The sequence below is a fragment of the Schistocerca americana genome, chromosome 5 (genome assembly GCF_021461395.2).
Source record: "Schistocerca americana isolate TAMUIC-IGC-003095 chromosome 5, iqSchAmer2.1, whole genome shotgun sequence".
In the NCBI taxonomy this organism is placed as follows: Eukaryota; Metazoa; Arthropoda; class Insecta; order Orthoptera; family Acrididae; genus Schistocerca; species Schistocerca americana.
The window spans coordinates 767,333,328-767,352,008 of NC_060123.1; the positions used below are offsets into that span (position 1 = coordinate 767,333,328).

The 18,681-nt window shown below is 39.0% G+C and overlaps 1 pseudogene; it reads left to right on the forward strand.

Annotated features, from left to right (window-relative positions):
* LOC124616670 overlaps nt 1-18,681 on the forward strand; it is a 104,924-nt pseudogene that overhangs the window by 13,613 nt on the left and 72,630 nt on the right.

An 18,681-nucleotide genomic window follows, 5' to 3' on the forward strand; every position in this document is an offset into this window, starting at 1 on the left:
AAATCCAAAGAGGTTCTGGTTGCATGTGTAGTAAACCAATGGCAAGACACAACCAATACCTTCACTGCGCAATAGCTGTGGTGATATTACTGATGACAGTGCTACTAAAGCAGGGTTACTAAACACGGATTTCTGAAATTTCTTCACCAAAGACAACAAAGTTATTATTGCAGTATTCAAATCAAGAACAACTGCAACTGTGAGTAACTTAGTAGTAGCTCTCCTCAGTGTCATAAAGCAGTTATGTTTCTTTCAGAGAATGCTGATACAATAGCTCCATTAGAAATCATATATAGCCCTGGAGATTCTAAAAGGTATCAGATAGATTATATAATGGTAAGACAGAGATTTAGGAACCAGGTTTTAAATTGTAAGACATTTCCAGGGGCAGATGTGGACTCTGACCACAATCTATTGGTTATGACCTGTAGATTAAAACTGAAGAAACTGCAAAAAGGTGGGAATTTAAGGAGATGGGACCTGGATAAACTGAAAGAATCATAGGTTGTACAGAGTTTCAGGGAGAGCATAAGGGAACAATTGACAGGAATGGGGGAAAGAAATGCAGTAGAAGAATAATGGGTAACTTTGATGGATGAAGTAGTGAAGGTAGCAGAGGATCAAGTACGTAAAAAGACGACTGCTAGTAGAAATCCTTGGGTAACAGAAGAAATATTGAATTTAATTGATGAAAGGAGAAAATATAAAAATGCAGTAAATGAAGCAGGCAAAAAGGAATACAAATGTCTCAAAAATGAGATCGACAGGAAGTGCAAAATGGCTAAGCAGGGAGGGCTAGAGGACAAATGTAGGGATGTAGAGGCTTATATCACTAGGGGTAAGATAGGTACTGCCTACAGGAAAATTAGAGAGACCTTTGGAGATAAGAGAACCACTTGCATGAACATCAAGAGCTCAGATGGAAACCCAGTTCTAAGCAAAGAAGGGAAAGCAGAAAGGTGGAAGGAGTATATAGAGGGTCTATACAAGGGCGATACACTTGAGGACAATATTATGGAAATGGAAGAGGATGTAGATGAAGATGAAATGGGAGATACAATACTGCGTGAAGAGTTTGACAGAGCACTGAAAGACCTGGGTCGAAACAAGGCCCCTGGAGTAGACAACATTCCATTGGAACTACTGACGGCCTTGGGAGAGCCAGTCCAGACAAAACTCTACCATCTGGTGAGCAAGATGTATGAAACAGGCGAAATACCATCAGACTTAAAGAAGAATATAATAATTCCAATCCCAAAGAAAGCAGGTGTTGACAGATGTGAAAATTACCGAACAATCAGTTTAATAAGCCACAGCTGCAAAATACTAACACGAATTCTTTACAGACGAATGGAAAAACTAGTAGAAGCCGACCTCAGGGAAGATCAGTTTGGATTCCGTAGAAATACTGGAACATGTGAGGCATTACTGACCTTACGACTTATCTTGGAAGAAAGATTAAGGAAAGGCAAACCTACGTTTCTAGCATTTGTAGACTTAGGGAAATCTTTTAACAATGTTGACTGGAATACTCTCTTTCAAATTCTAAAGGTGGCAGGGGTAAAATACAGGGAGCGAAAGGCTATTTACAATTTGTACAGAAACCAAATGGCAGTTATAAGAGTCGAGGGACATGAAAGGGAAGCAGTGGTTGGGAAGGGAGTAAGACAGGGTTATAGCCTCTCCCCGATGATATTCAATCTGTATATTGAGCAAGCAGTAAAAGAAATAAAAGAAAAATTCGGAGTAGGTATTAAAATCCATGGAGAAGAAATAAAAATGTTGAGGTTCGCCGATGACATTGTAATTCTGTCAGAGACAGCAAAGGACTTGGAAGAGCAGATGAACGGAATGGATGGTGTCTTGAAGGGAGGATATAAGATGAACATCAACAAAAGCAAAACGAGTGTAATGGAATGTAGTCGAATGAAGTAAGGTGATGCTGAGGGAATTAGGTTAGGAAATGAGACACTTAAAGTAGTAAAGGAGTTTTGCTATTTGGGGAGCAAAATAACTGATGTTGGTCGAAGTAGAGAGGATATAAAATGTAGACTGGCAATGGCAAGGAAAGCGTTTCTGAAGAAGAGAAATTTGTTAACATCGAGCATAGATGTAAGTGTCAGGAAGTCATTTCTGAAAGTATTTGTATGGAGTGTAGCCATGTATGGAAGTGAAACATGGATGGTAAATAGTTTGGACAAGAAGAGAATAGAAGCTTTCAAAATGTGGTGCTACAGAAGAATGCTAAAGATTAGATGGGTAGATCACATAACTAATGAGGAAGTATTGAATAGGATTGGGGAGAAAAGAAGTTTGTGGCACAACTTGACCAGAAGAAGGGATTGGTTGGTAGGACATGTTCTGAGGTATCAAGGGATCACCAATTTAGTATTGGAGGGCAGCGTGGAGGGTAAAAATAGTAGGGGGAGACCAAGAGATGAATACACTAAGCAGATTCAGAAGGATGTAGGTTGCAGTAGGTACTGGGAGATGAAGAAGCTTGCACTGGATAGAGTAGCATGGAGAGCTGCATCAAACCAGTCTCAGGACTGAAGACCACAACAACAACATATAGCCACTCATTTGATAAAGATCCATACCTAGAGACTGAAAAGTTGCTCAGGTCACACCAATGCTCAAGAAAGAAAAGAGGAGTAATCTACTAAATAACAGACTCATATCACTAATGTTGATTTGCATTAGGATTTTGGAACATATATTGTGTTTGAATATTATGAATTATCTCAAAGATAATGATTCATTGATAAATAGCCAAGATAGATTCAGAAATATTGACCTTTTAAAACACAGCTAGCTCTTTAGTCACACAAAGTAATAAGTGCTGTCGACTGGGGCTCTCAAATTGATTCCATATTTGTAGATTTCCAGAAGACTTTTTGAAACAGTTCCTCACAAGTATTTTCTAATCATCTTGTGTGCCTATGGTGTATTGTCTCAGTTGTGCAACTGGATGTGTGGTTTCCTGTCAGAAAGGTCACAGTTCATAGTAATTGATGGAAAATCGTCAAGTAAAACAAAAGTGATATCTGACATTCCTCAAGGAAGTGTTATAGACCACCTGCTGTTGCCGATCTACATTAACAATTTAAGAGAGAATCTGAGCAGTCCTCTTAGATGATGGTATCATTTACAGTCTTGCATATCATTTACTGTCTTGTAAAGTGATCAGATGATCAAAACGAACTGCAAAATGATTTAGGCTACCTATCCATATGATGCAAAAAGTGGTAACTGACCTTAAATAATAAAAATTGTTATGTCATCCGCATGAGTAGTAGAAGGCATCTACTAAATTTTGGTTACATGATAATTCACGCAGATCTAAAGGCTGTGAAGTCTATTGAATACTTAGGAATTACATTTACAAATAACTTAAATTGGAATGCCCACATAGATAACGCGGTGGGAAAGCAAACAAAAGACTGTGATTTAATAGTAAAACATTTAGAAGGTTAGGATTACTAAAGAGACTATCTACAACTATACTTGTCTGTCCTCTTTTGGAGTATTCAGCATGGTGTGAGATCCTTACCAGATAGGACTGACAAAGGACATCATTTAAAAGTTCAAAGAAGGGCAGCTCATTTTGTATTATTGGGAAACAGGAAAGTGCATGCCACAGATATCGCATGTGAATTGGGGTGGCAGTCATTAAAGCAAAAGCATTTTGCTGGAGCAGGTTCTTAAAATTTCAATCATCAATTTTCTCCTCCGAATGTGAAAATATTTTGTTAGAGCCCTCTTACATAGGGAGAAATGATCATTGTAATAAAATAAGAGAAATCAGAGCTTGTACGGAAATATTGAAGTGTTTGGTTTTCCTCAAATGCTGTAGGGGAGTGGAATGGTAGATAAATAGGTTGAGGGTGGTTCTCTGAACCCTCTGCCAGCAATTAATTGTGAATTACAGACTAGTCATGCAGATATAGATAATGTAGATAGGCTTTCAATATTGTGCACTGATTCTCTAATTTTATACATTGCTCAAATACTTTCGTGGCGCTTTGGAGTGACCCCTTCAAAATAACACTTTACCAGTCTTCTTAATATGTATTTTGGTAACCAGGTTGATAAGAAGTTACAACAATACTCTCTTATTACTCCCCAGTTTTGGGTTTTATTAATGAACAAAATCGCCGCAGTGTTCCATAACAATTACGGGCTGAAGTTTCCTGCTGATGGAACCAATATGATTTTCTGTGTTTCTGAGCATACAGGTTGTGTATGCTGTTTGGAGCCTGTTGTATGCTGAATCAAATGTTTTTATTGTTGTGATCTTCCATCTGAAGATTGGTTTCATGGAGTTGCCCATGCTAGCTTATCCTCTGTGACCCTCTTCACCTCTGGGTAACTACTGCAGCGTACAATAACTTGAACTTGCTTACTGCAGTCAGTTTTTGGTCTCCTACAGTTGTTACCCCCATTATATTCACAGATGACCACATATTGTGGAAATTGCATATTGTAATGTAGGATGCAACAATAAGGTACAGAAAGTTTCTGTTGAAAATTACGAATTATTTAGGAATAAAGGAGATGGCTCACCAAAAGGCAGAAGCACTGTCTCATCGATAGGCACACGAACAAAAGGTATGTAGAATGAGATTTTCACCGTGCAGTGGAGTGTGCACTGATATGAAACTTCCTGGCAGATTAAAACTGTGTGCCGGACCAAGAGTCAAACTTGGGACCTTTGCCTTTCGTGGGCAAGTGCTGAGCTATCCTTGCACGACTCACGACCCATCCTCACAGCTTTACTTCCACCAGTACCTCGTCTTCTACCTTCCAAACTAAAAGGTACGTTACTTGGCGAGCTTCCAGAATGCACTTTCTTTTTCTAGCTGTAGGGAAAACATGTGCGCGCGCCCACACACACACACACATACACACACACACACACACACACACACACACTCTCTCACATGCGCATGCATGTCTCCTTATGCTGTGGTCGCTCAACTGCCAGCTCTTTACTGGCCCATGGTGAGTGTTCTGGAGTGAGGTGGGGCTTTAGAGTGGGGTAGGATGGGGTGGGTTGAGGCAATGTGAGAGATGGAGAGAGATGGGAGGGGTTTGGAGGGAAGCATTTAGTGGCTCGTGGGAGAGTGGGGAGCCATCTGTGGGCTAGCTAGGGGTGCAGGTAGAGGGGTCAGGTGCCAGACAGCTGGGCACTCATAGACTAGGGTGTGACGTGAGATAACAGCACACAACTAGCTGATTTGCGAGGGGGGAGAGAGGGGTGTGTGTGTGGGGGGGGGGGGGGGGGCGGCTGGGAGTTAACTTGGATTTAGGCCAGGAAGCAAAGGATGTGCTGTAAGTATGGCTACGAAAGTTGAGTATTCTTAAATAAGATCAGCTGGTGCCAATGTATTGGAAAGTAACTGGCACACAAAGTGCAATTGTGGCTCCTTTTTCTTTAAAAGTTTTAAATAGTCTGCAGAGCAAATTGAATTAGGAGGATCAGGCATTTGTGTGGGTCTAGGAAAGTAAATTGTAGAGCCAGATAAAAGGCGCACAAGACAGGAGGGGTACTACTACTCATCACTGCTGTATCGTGCTACTAGTACATGTCAGTGTGAGTGCACCGAGAGTGGTGTTGCCGTACATGCGTCTTTAAATTGGTCACCGACTGATCATTGCAGGCTGGCTGCTGGAGGCCGTCTCTGGGAGCCAAGCGTGCCGTGCGGTCCCTGCCGTGCCATCTGCTGGTGACTCGCACATATATTAGTGTGGAACAGTGCTGACTGACTCTCTGTGTGATTCTAGTTTGTAATGTGCACATCAGTGTTCTGTGTCTTGTTGAGTCCTTAGAGGCACATTGTTCGGAGGTTATTATTAAAGCCATATTTGTGTGACTTGGATCACACTTCAGTATTTATTTATTTATTTATTTATTTCTTGTTCCATAGATCCAGTTAGTGAGTCAATCACAAGGATATGGAACGTGTCAAATTGTACAGGTTTCAATTTAAACTATACAAGGGCAATTCAATGGCAAATTGTACATAGTTTAAGTAAGACATACTATAAATACAGTAACAGATACAATATCAGCTAGATAACATAACAACCATTTGACAGAAAAAGGAGTTTCAAATAAAGGTTAAAGGCAAGAGCACAAAGTTAAATCAGATATTAGGCCTACAAGAGTAAATACATGTATAGCCAATCTGTTGTTACAAAAAGTGAGCTAATTCCCAAATGCACAATAAAATCAATTGAACTACTTCTAGACACAATAAGTTTAGTGATGGTATACATTTTCTTTCAGGTATTCATCCACAGTATAATAAGATTTCTCTGTCAGGTAATCTTTGAGAACTCGTTTAAATTTTGGCAGTTCTGTATGAACACATTTGATATGTAGTGGTAGAGCATTGAACAGCTTAATGCTGGAGTAGTAAACTCCTTTTTGTACCAGAGTGAGACGTTTCATTTCTAAATGTAGATTGTTTTTGTTTCTAGTGTTATAACCATGGAATTTACTGTTGTCTTGGTAGATGGAATAATTTTTGCACACAAAGGTCAGCAAGGAAAAAATATACTGTGAGGCAGTTGTTAGGATACCTATCTTCCGAAACAAATGCCTGCAAGAGTGTCTTTGATTAACCCCACACGTTATTCTGATTGCTTTTTTTTTTGGATGGTGAAAACTTGTTTTGCAAGTGGTTGGTTCCCCCAGAATATGATAGCATATGACATCAATGAGTGGAAGTAGCCAAAGTAGGCAACCTTAATAGTGTCAACTTCAGCCACTGAAGAAATTACCCGTAGTGAAAATGTTGCCGAGCTAAGTTTTTTACATAGATGAAGAATGTGAACTGACCAATTACATTTACTGTCTATGTAAGCACCCAGGAATTTTGTTTCTTCAACTTTCTGTATTGGTTGATCTCTACATTTTATGTCAATTTCATTGGGATTACTTTGTGATGTATGGAACCTCATATAATGAGTTTTATCTGCATTGAGTGAGAGACCATTTGAGGAGAAACAATTTAAGATGTCATTAGAAACAGTAGTTGTAGTTTTTTCAAGATCATGATCAGTCAAATCGTCAATTAGAATTGTGGTATCATCGGCAAACAGGGTAAATTTGCTGTTTGTCTCAGAACAAAGAGGAAGATCATTAATAAAGATGAGGAAAATCAGTGGGCCCAAAACGGAGCCATGAGGCACACCACACGTTATCATGCCCCATTCAGACGAGGCAGGTTCTCCAGAAGAGCCATTTAGCATTACAGTCTGCTTCTGATCCTGTAGATATGATTGTACCCACAAGCCAACAGTACCACCTAAACCATAGTATTCTGCCTTTTTCCAAAGAATTTGGTGGTTTACACAGTCAAAGGCTTTCGTAAGATCGCAAAAAATACCCACTGGAGACATTTTTTTGTTAATGGCTTCCAAAACTTGGTTGCTGAAAGAGAATATTGCCTGTTCAGTACAAAGACCGGCACGAAAACCAAACTGATTTTTGCTTAAGATACTATGGAATTTGAGATGGTCTACAATCCTCCTGTGCATGAGTTTTTCTAGAATTTTCGAGAAGGTAGTTAATAGGGATATTGGGCGATAGTTTGTAACAATGCTTTTATCCCCTTTTTTAAAGAGAGGAATCACTACAGCCAACTTAAGTCTGTCAGGGACAATCCCATCTTCTAGGGATGCATTGTATATGTTGCATAAGGTGGGACTAACAAATTTATAACAGTGTTTCAGTATTTTACTAGAAATATTGTCCACACCAGCAGAATTTTTGTTTTTTAATGATCTAATTACTCTTATGACTTCGCTTACAGTAAATGGAGATAAGGATAACTGTGGGATTCTGTTGCTAATAGCTTTCTGTAGGAGGGACAATGATTCTTCCATAGAACCATTACAGCTTGTCTTCTCTGCTGCTCTCAAAAAGTGGTTATTAAATATTTCTGCAACCAACTCAGGTTTCTTTATGATACTGTCCCCTGTTTTAATCTCTACCTGAGACATGTTCCCTGTTGTCCTGCCAGTTTCCCTCTTTATTACATTCCTTATAGTTTTAATTTTATTTTCTGAGCTTTCAATTTCTGATTTTATGCACATACTTTTAGAATTATTTATAACCTTCTTGAGAATGCTACAGTAAAGTTTGTAGTGTTGTCATTTCTTTGGATCATTACAAGTCCTGAGAGAACTGTATAACATCCTTTTTGTTCTACAAGATGTTGTTATCCCTGTAGTGATCCAAGACTTCTTGGCATTGCCTATATGACTATTTCTAACTACTTTTTTTTGGGAAAGATGGACTCAAATACAGACATGAATTCATTTAAAAATGAATTGTACTTTTTGTTTACATCTGTTTCCCTATCAACTCGGCTCCAGTCTATCTCTTTTAGGCTATCACTGAATTTTTTAAGGCCCTGTTCATTTATTATCCTAAAAGATTTCCAAGAATGCTCGGAACTGTTGCACACACTGATGTAATTGAGCCTAAGCAATTGACCACCATGATCAGAAAGGCCAAGGATTGGATGTACAATGATCTCATTCCATGTAGACTTATCTATAAATATATTATCTATCAGACTTTTACTGTTAACAGCAACCCTAGTTGGGAAATCTACTATTGTCATCAGATTATAAGACTCCATTAAATGTACTAAATCAGCTTTACTATTGCTCTCATTTAGGAAATCAACATTAAAGTCACCAGTAATTATCAAGTTCTTGGACTTTGAGTACAGTATGGATAATAAAGAATCTAAGTGCTTAAGAAATACATTCAAATTCCCTGAGGGAGATCTATACAGTGCTAACACTACAGCCGTGAAGTCATTTACACCACATACTTCAATTTGTTGCTCTATACAATGGCTCTTTAAATCTAATGCATTGTAAAATATGTTGTTTTTTACATAAATTACCACTCCACCTTTTTCCATGATGGTTCTTGAGTAATGCGCTGCCTGACACACAGTATTACTTGGTTAGTACATCACCACAAACATATGGACCGGGACTGTACATGCTTTGACAGTTTGCTACGTCTCTCTCTTCTAGGACTGACATGGTAGCTGCCTTGCATTTCTTAATGACTCTGACCTTGTCAACCACAAACCGAATCTTAGTACAGTCATGATTTCCCTGAAGAGATTACATGACAGCAGAGACTTGTAAAATTGTGTTACCCATTTCTCTAGCCAGTGAAGATTCATTCTATACCTTCAGATACAGTGTCATTTAGGAGTAGAACAGCAAGAAATACGTAGCTCCTCTAACAGTAATGACAGTTTATCACCTCCCAACACTACATGTGCCAATGTTTCAGTGCATTTTTGAATATGTTTGTTAACAGATTCATCAACACAACAAAAATTTACAATCTCAGTAGCATCTTATGTCTTAACTCATACTTTACTATTCATCAGAATCTTCATCGCTGCTCTTTGATTCGTCAGAGCTCCCTGCTGTACTTTGTTTTATTTCATAGTCAGAATTAGTTGAAATACCACCTACCGTATTTACCCAAATCTAAGCCGCACTCAAACCTGAAAAATGAGACTCGAAATAAAGGAAAGAAAAAAAAAAAAAAAATCCCGAATCTAAGCCACACCTGAAATTTGAGACTCGAAGTTCAAGGGGAGAGAAAAGTTTTAGGCCGCACCTCCAAATCGAAACAAAGTCAGTCCATTGTAATATGAGACACAATTTAGGTCGAATGAATGACGATACAGCTACAGTAGTTTGGTTCGAGTCGTAAGCTTAGCAGTTAAGCTTTACCAGGTAGCCTTTGCTATGCGTCAGGCGCTCCATCCGTATTTATACTGGTACCCTTCCTTTTTCATGTGCTTCATCTGGTTTGAATCAATTGCTTATTTTGCTTTGATCTGATAAGTGCCGTTTTCCTTGTTATAGGCGTTTATGTCACTCTAAGCTGAAAATGCATTACTGTACTGTGTCATGCATTGTTTGTCGCATTCTGATAGTGCGTGTTTGCGGCCTGTCGTCACTCGTGGCATGGCTTGCTTTTGTACACGCTACCGCTGCCTACAATTAAAAAAAAAAAAAAAAAAAAAAAAAAAAAAAAAAAAAAAAAAAAAAAAAGGAGAGAGAAATCATCTCATTAGCGAAACAATGGCAAGAGACTACTATTTGTTGTTCCTTACACTGCTGCTTTCTTTGATAATGATCAACAAGAACCAAATAATAGACTGCGTATGATAGAACATGTTCTGAACGAGAGTTAGGTGAAAATTTTTCTCCATTTGAAAATCTTTGCGGCCGCTTCTTTAGTACATCAAATTCTGCACAGAAATTAGAGTCATCTTGGATATAAAAATCTAGTCAGTTGCCGTGCTTCATTTCTGACTGTATCACTATTAGGCATAAGAATAATATGAATATAAACATGACACGATACGTATATTCTTCCGCGTTTGCTGTTGTCTCACTCTAGTTTCGTAGTTTATTAGGCAGACAGGATTTAAATAAGATAGCAGCAAACACGAAAGAATACGTGGCAAAATGTTTATATTCGTATTACTCTTATGATGAAGAGAATACTGCATGTGATTCACATTTCATCAGGTTCCTATTAGCAACCGTCTCTTCTCACAGGTAGGAAAAAATTCGGAACATTGAGTTGGCCATATTGACAAACATCCCAAACAGTCTTGCCGGTCGGATTTTCGTAATACATTGAAGTTCTGCTACATTCGAAGATGAACAATACGGAATTTGTATTTACTTCGTTGGATAATGTATGAAAATTGTCTTCCACCTTTTTTTTTTTAATTTATTTACTGACGCAGAGGTTTTGGCGCCAGTATTTATCTTTGTGCCTACGAAGCATGCCTGTGTAGCGCTACATATATTCGACGGCAGAAATTAGTTGTTTCAGCACCTACTGACATTTTTCAGAACTTCCACTTGCTTTGCACTCAATTCCAAGCCGCATGCTTTTTTTTGGATTACAAAAACCAGAAAAAAAGTGCGGCTTAGATTTGAGTAAATACGGTACATCCTCTCCTTTGGATTCAACTTCTTAAGTATTATATTTCAAGTCAACACCTGCTAATCTGTGAGACCGAAATGATGAGCCATACTACTCTATTTCACTGTACCTGTATGTTTCATTTGTATAACATTTTATTCCATCATAGATGCTGCACTTATAGTTTCATATATGCATTGCAGCAGCAGACACAATAAAAGTAGCAATCAGCAGTGCTTAGTTTGTTGAATGGGTAAAAAATATGCCATTGTCCCAGTTCCACATATCCCCAAAATTTGATTCTGCCAAATTCTGTACTCTCTGAAATCGAATGTTTAATCCAAAGATGAAAGTGAACAAGTTTGATGCAGTATTGCTAATATTGTTTATTACTCATCTTGCTGAATGAAGTGCATACCGTATCCTTTCTGAAAGGTTTGCAGAAGTAATGCACATACCAGTTTTCTAAAAACTTACATTGAGATTGTGCTCTCCTTCCTCTTGTACAAATTAGTAGAGCCCTTCGGATTACTCCACAATATGCCTCTTGGCAAGGTGGTAACGACAGTATTATGAAAAGGATAGATTGGCACTCACTGTATAGTGTAAATGTGTTGCTGGCAGGGGGGGGGGGGGGGGGGGTGGGGGGGGGGGGGAAAGGAACACCACCTATTATTAAACACGTAAGCTTTTGGTGCAAACCCCCCCCCCCTTCCCTCACACACACACACACACACACACACACACACGCACACGCACACACATGCGCGCAAATGCAGATCACACATACATGACCACTGTCTCCGGCTGCTAGGGCCAGACTGGGAGCAACTGTGCATCATGGGAGAAACAACGGTTGGGTGTGTGTGTGTGTGTGTGTGTGTGTGTGTGTGTGTGTGTGTGTGTGTGTTTTTTGTCCACTTTGGAAGAAGTCTTTCTGATGGAAAGCTTACGTGTTTAGTAGTCTTTTTGTTGTGCTTGTCTGTGACCTAACATCTCCTGTATACAGTGAATAGCAATGTATCTTTTTTATAATATGGTCATTACTCCAGCCTAGATTTCTATTGTTTGTTTCCTTTTAAGACCTTATAAAGACAGTTACTGACAATTTCTTTTTTCTTATTGGAGAAAAGTAAAACCATATGGGGGCCAGACGTAGATTGTAAATGAATATGGAATAGAGTATTTTTATTCTCCCTGTATGCAGTGTCAATAACGTCACCTCACACACTTCATTTCTGGCAGCACCTCCTTCTCAACACATGACTGTCCCCCACCACCTCACCATAGTCTTCAAGTTATATCCTATAGCACTTCTGGGTGGACAAATAGATGAAGGATGTAGTTTAAAACAGTATAACTAAACTTAAAAGTCAAACTGCCCTTTTATAGAGACTGCCATCATTATTTAAACATACTAAACAACATCAAAACAGTCAAAAGAAATTTTTTTTCAAAAGAGCGGAAAATTGTAGTGAAATTCATGAGAGGATTGTTTTAAATTGTTATATCTTAAATCAATAAGTATGTCAGCATTTCCCAGGATTTTCTGGCTTAATTAAGACTAGGTCATGCCACCACAGTGGTCAGACAGTGGACTTGACTTCCAGAGGACAACGGACCCGAATCCCATCGGGCCATCAAAATTTGGGTTTTCCTTGATTTCCCTAAATGATTTAAGACAAATGCTGGGATGGTTCCTTTGAAAAAGATGACATTCGGCTGAGGAAGCTAATTTCTGTGGCATGTCTGATGACACAGTGCTGGTGGAAGCACGAGTATTTCAGAGCACACCATTCATTGCACATTGTTAAACATAGGGCTCTGCTGCAGACAACCCCTGTATGTTCCCATGTTGACAACACAGTTGAATTACAATTTCTGTGGCTCAGGAGCATTGAGATTGGGCAGTGAATCAATAGAAATGTGTCATCTGGTTGAATCATTCGAGTTTCGCATTACACCTACTTGACGGTTTTGTGCACATACACTGTCAACAGAGTGAATTGGTGCTTGAAAGGTGCACTTTGCTACAGACTTAGGCCAGTGGGAGCAATATTATGCTATGGAGGACATTCACCTGGTCTTCTATGGGTCCTGTGGTAGTAACTGAAGGCTCCATAACAGCTTTGTTCTGTGTGAACATTATTGTGCACTGTCCGCACCCTGTCCCTAATGAAGGTGACATGTTTCAACAATATGACTTTCAGTGTCACGAGGCCAGAATCAAATTCACCCCTTCTGAATCTGATGGAATACATCTGCGATGCTATCAGATACCAGTTCTGCACCCAGAAACCACTGATCTCCAATTTATGGGAATTACATGACCTGTGCTTAGACATGCGGTGCTGCATAATGCTGGGAACATACCTCACATAATGCTGGGAACATACCTGAAATTTGTTGAACTTGTCCCACACAAAATCACTGCTGTATTGTGTTCCAACAGTGGACAAACACATTATCAAACAGGAGGTCATAGTGTTTTGTCTCATCAGTTTATATATTCAATGCTTGAATGAAAGGTGTGCTCTTTTCCTTTTTTCTGGCATTGCGTGTATGTGTAAAGCGGGATGTTCTACCATATGGGCTTGTTTATATGATGGCTGTCAGTATTACCACCTGCACAGATACTAAATGCTCCTTTTCTGAAGACCTTTTATCTTGAGAACACTTTCAACTTTGTTTCACAAATGGCAGCACAGTTTCATGTAATTGTTAAAATAACACTTTCAGCAAAAGATGTGTGCGTTGGAGTGGGGAAAAAGATTGGAGATGTATGTAGTTTAATTTTCATAAATTGTTAAGAAGGTTAACAGCTTGGCATGCTAAGATAAATTCCCACATTCTCTAAAAAGAGAGAAAAAGATTAATTTAACAGAATCAGTGAGGTATACAAATATAACAACAGACTTGTAGAACCATTATTTTGTAGGTTAGATTAGATTAGATTCAGCTTTTGTTCCAAGACCCAAAACATGAGACGATTCTCATGGGTGAGTAACATGCCAGAAAGTATAACATAAAAAATATAAAACATTTGAATACCCTGATCATTTGTCAGGAGATTGTCAAACTAGGTGAATACAATACAAACTGGAACAGCTAATATTTTCAGAATTGATACGCTGTCAGACTGAAACATTGTTATGCACTATTAATAAATTTATCAAACAAAAAGTACATAATCTTGACTGTTATGACAAAGTGCTCTCAGAACTGAAATCTAACAGACATTCTTATTTAAGCTGGCCTAACAGCCACTGTTAAGATATTCATCTATTGAGTAGGATGAGTTACCTATCAAAAAGTCTTTCAAACTCTGTTTAAACCATGCTTTATCTGATACCAAGTTTTTAATGGTGTCTTTCTTCCACAGATAAATTGTGTTGTAATGCGAGGTTTTAATGAAGATGAAGTGTGCAGTTTTGTGGAGTTAACAAAAGAGAAAAATGTTGATGTAAGATTTATCGAGTACATGCCTTTCAGCGGCAACAAATGGAATGATGGGAAGATGGTCTCATTTAGTGAAATGGTCCAAATAATTAGAAAGCAGTGGCCTAATTTTGATCCTCTGCCCAATGGGCCCAATGATACCTCAAAGGTACGTGCAGTATTACATATGAACATACATTGAAAATAATTTAATGTTTATGACTTACTACCAATCACAATAATTCTTCACATCTGCTGGTGGTATGAGAGATGGACTGGTTTAGTTACATATTTCTCATCCCATTCAGTAAGTCTGTCCTGGCCTGGGTTTCTCTGCAGCTTTTCTACAACTCTCCCCATTTCCTAAACCTTGACAATCATTTTCTTTCTTCCGTTTTCCGTCCCCTTATTGTTTCTGCCAGAAGAAGAAGCCACTGGCTCCGAAAGCTTGCACATTTCCATAACTTTAAGGGGAGTTACAAGGGGAAAACATTCTTTTTCACTTTTTCGGGTTTTTACCTGATTATAAAATTTGCAATTTTCCAAATAAAATGATATGTATATTACTTATAAACTTGCGTGGGAAGTATTTTATTTTATTTTCTAAAATATAATCTACACTAGTTGAAAATGTTAAAATTTTTACACGCATTACTTCAAGACCTAATAAAATCGGTAATTTTTTATATACAGGGTAGTCCATTGATCGTGACCGGGCCATATATCTCACGAAATAAGTGTCAAACGAAAAAACTACAAAGAACGAAATTTGTCTAGCTCGAAGGGGGAAACCAGCTGGCGCAATGGTTGGCCTGCTATAAAGCGCTGCCATAGCTCAAACTGATATCAACTGTGTTTTTTTAAATAGGAACCCCATTTTTTATTGCATATTCATGTAATACGTAAAGAAATGTGAATGTTTTAGTTGGACCACTTTTTTCGCTTTGTGATAGATGGCGCTGTAATAGTCACAAACATATGTCTCATAATTTTAGACGAACAGTTGGTAACAGGAAGGTTTTTTAAATTAAAATACAGAACGTAGGTACATTTGAACATTTTATTTTGGTTGTTCCATATGTGATACATGTACCTTTGTGAACTTATCATTTCTGAGAACGCATGCTGTTACGGCGTGATTACCTGTGAATACGACATTAATGCAATAAATGCTCAAAATGATGTCTGTCAACCTCAATGCCTTTGGCAATACGTGTAACGACATTCCTCTCAACAGTGAGTAGTTCGCCTTCCGTAATGTTCGCACATGCATTGACAATGCACTGACGCATGTTGTCAGGCATTGTCGGTGGATCACGATAGCAAATATCCTTCAACTTTCCCCACAGAAAGAAATCCGGGGACGTCGGATCCGGTGAATGTGCGGGCCTTGACAACCAATCCACCTGTCATGAAATATGCTATTCAATACTGCTTCAACCACACGCAAACTATTTGCCGGACATCCATCATGTTGGAAGTACATCGCCATTCTGTCATGCAGTGAAACATGTAGTAGTAACATTGGTTGAACATTATGCAGGAAATCAGCATACATTGCACCATTTAGATTGCCATCGATAAAATGGGGGCCAATTATCCTTCCTCCCTTAATGCCACACCATACATTAACCTGCCTAGGTCGCTGCTGTTCCACTTGTTGCTGCCATCATAGATTTTCCGTTGCCCAATAGTGCATATTATGGCGGTTTAGGTTACCGCTGTTGGTGAATGATGCCTCATCGCTAAATAGAATGCATGCAAAAAATCTTTCATCGCCCTGTAATTTCTCTTGTGCCCAGTGGCAGAACTGTACATGACGTTTAAAGTCATCGCCATGCAATTCCTGGTGCATGGAAATATGGTACGGGTGCAATCGATGTTGATGTAGCATTCTAAACACCGACGTTTTTGAGATTCCTAATTCTCACGCTTTTTGTCTGCTACTGATGTGTGGATTAGCTGCCCCAGCAGCTAAAACACCTACTAGGGCATCATCATTTGTTGCAGGTCGTGGTTGATGTTTCACATGTGGCTGGACACTTCCTGTTTCCTTAAATAATGTAACTATCCGGCGAATGGTCTGGACACTTCAATGATGTCGTCCAGGATACCAAGCAGCATACATAGCACACGCCCCTTGGGCATTTTGATCACAATAGCCATACATCAACACGATATCGACCTTTTCCGCAATTGGTAAACGGTCCATTTTAACACAGGTAATGTATCACGAAGCAAATACCGTCCGCACTGGCGGAATGTTATGTGATACCACATACTTCTATGTTTGTGACTATTACAGCAGCTGGCTGGAGTGGCAGAGCAGTGCTAGGCGCTACAGTCTGGAAACGCGCGACCGCTACGGTCGCAGGTTCGATCCTGCCTCGGGCATGGATGTGTGTGATGTCCTTAGGTTAGTTAGATTTAAGTAGTTCTAAGTTCTAGGGGACTGATGACCTCAGAAGTTAAGTCCCATAGTGCTCAGAGCCATTTGAACCATTTTTGACTATTACAGCCCCATCTATCACAAAGCGAAAAAAGTGGTCCAGCTAAAACATTCATATTTCTTTACGTACTACATGAATATGTAATAAAAAATGGGGGTTCCTATTTTTAAAAAATGCAGTTGATATGAGTTTGACCCATGGCAGTGCCATCTACCAGGCCAACCATAGCGCCATCTGGTTTCTCCCTTCAAGCTAGACGAATTTCGTTCTTTGTAGTTTTTTCATTTGATGCTTATTATGTGAGATATTTGGCCCGGTCACTATCAATGGACCACCCTGTAGAAAGCTGTGGATTGCTGTGTTATAAAGGTTAAATTATGTGTTTGTATTGGTAGCACTGTCAAAAATAGTATCGTATCTTTTCATAGTATAAACATGCTTTGTATATCGAAGTGCTAACATTTTTCTGAGGAATAGTGACGAATAGACTGGTAAATCTCTCAAAAAGTATGACTCCAAAATGAAGTGTTTTTAAGAAATGTGGGTTTCATGGTAATAAATTTTTGAATAAAGAGAAACATTGTGTTCAGCATGTGGTGTGTGAAGTTACAGACAATGGAATACTCGCAAACTCATGAGTATCTAGAGAAACACCCATTAGTGCTTCGAAGATTAAAATAAAACATAGTGATAACACAGTTATCTCAAAACAAAACTCATGTAAATGGTAGGTTAGGTTATATTCTGATACATCTACACATCGTAACAGGGGTGTTATGTGAATGTGTGTGCCGTATGTATGTGGTGGGCCAGTTAGTTTACATGAAGACATTGAGGTATCAAATGGACTAGCCAGGAAACTTATCATTAGTTCTGCCAGTTGTAAATATACTCATTCATTTTGGAGTTCTGATAAGTGTAAAGATAATTATTTTGAAATAAATGTTAGGTGGTTTTATGGATTGAGAGCTATTGGCAAAGGACACACTGCAGCAGAAACAATGTGTGTCGTGATGTATATGCCACGCCCACTTTGTAAAATAGACAAGTATGCAGGATTTATTGGAGCTGCTGTGAAATCCACTGCATGTGAGTCAATTAAGGGTGCTGCAAATGAAGCTGCTGAAATAAACGATGGTATGATTGACATATCAGTAGCTTTTGGGGCACTTGGTAGAAGCGCAGCTGAAGTTCTAAGAATTCTGTTGCTACAGTGACCAGTGGTGGATACTGGAAAGCTAATAGATTTCCAGATTTTAACCAAACATTCTTATAAGTATAAATCAGGGAATGAAGAAGGGCATATCTGTGACAGAAATTATGAAGGACAACTAGTCATACGGAGGCCTGTGCAGCTGTTGAAATTTATAATCGATCTGTAAACTAAAGGGGAGTGTGTTACACTAAGTTCTTAGGTTGTGCAGACTCAAATGCATATAACAGTGTAGTAGCCACTCAGCCTTATGGTGAGAAGCTTATCACAGAACTGGAATGTGTTGGTCATGCCCTCCTGGATCTGGTTCATGGTGCAATTACCGCAATGCCCAGTACTCAAACAGGTCATACAGCCATAAACATTATATCCCAGCAGCAGTTGTGGATATCATAAAACCTGTTTACAGAGACCTGGCAATCCTGAATTATTGAAGAAGTGTCTGCATTGTCAGACTCAAAATCCCAATGAGTCGTTCAATAATCTTATAGCGTCAGTGTCATCGTAACTGCCGTCTGCGTCACGTCTGCTGTGCAGCGAGCTATGCTGATTTAAGTATTAACTCTATTTTTCTTACTTGT